The sequence below is a fragment of the Austrofundulus limnaeus genome, unplaced genomic scaffold (genome assembly GCF_001266775.1).
Source record: "Austrofundulus limnaeus strain Quisiro unplaced genomic scaffold, Austrofundulus_limnaeus-1.0 Scaffold1043, whole genome shotgun sequence".
Classification (NCBI taxonomy): Eukaryota; Metazoa; Chordata; class Actinopteri; order Cyprinodontiformes; family Rivulidae; genus Austrofundulus; species Austrofundulus limnaeus.
Window position 1 is genome coordinate 125,231 of NW_013953445.1, and position 687 is coordinate 125,917.

A 687-nucleotide genomic window follows, 5' to 3' on the forward strand; every position below is an offset into this window, starting at 1 on the left:
GGAAGGAGTGAAGGAGTGAAGGAAGGAGAGAAGGAGTGAAGGAGTGAAGGAGTGAAGGAAGGAGTGAAGGAGTGAAGGAGTGAAGGAGTGAAGGAGTGAAGGAGTGAAGGAAGGAGTGAAGGAGTGAGTGAAGGAGTGAAGGAGTGAAGGAGTGAAGGAGTGAAGGAGTGAAGGAGTGAGTGAAGGAGTGAAGGAGAGAAGGAGGGAGTGAAGGAGAGAAGGAGTGAAGGAGTGAAGGAGTGAAGGAAGGAGTGAAGGAGTGAAGGAGTGAAGGAGTGAAGGAAGGAGTGAAGGAGTGAGTGAAGGAGTGAAGGAGTGAAGGAGTGAAGGAGTGAAGGAGTGAGTGAAGGAGTGAAGGAGAGAAGGAGGGAGTGAAGGAGGGAGTGAGTGAAGGAAGCTCAAAGAAAAAAGAAAAGCTTAGTTTAGGTTTAAATTAACTCAACTTTTACTGTGAATTTTTTACATTTATAAACATTTTGTAAAATTTTAAGGATTATTTTAATATTTATTTATAAAATCCAGTTTAAAACTTTTAAAACTTTTGTTTGTTTAATAAATAAAAGGTGTTTTGATTTTATATTTGTTGTTTTTAAATGTGGTTTGAATCGTACCGTCAGTCATCAGAGCCAATCAGCACCACAGGAAGTTTGTTCGTCCCGTCACAATAAAAGCTTTCAGTCAATAAAG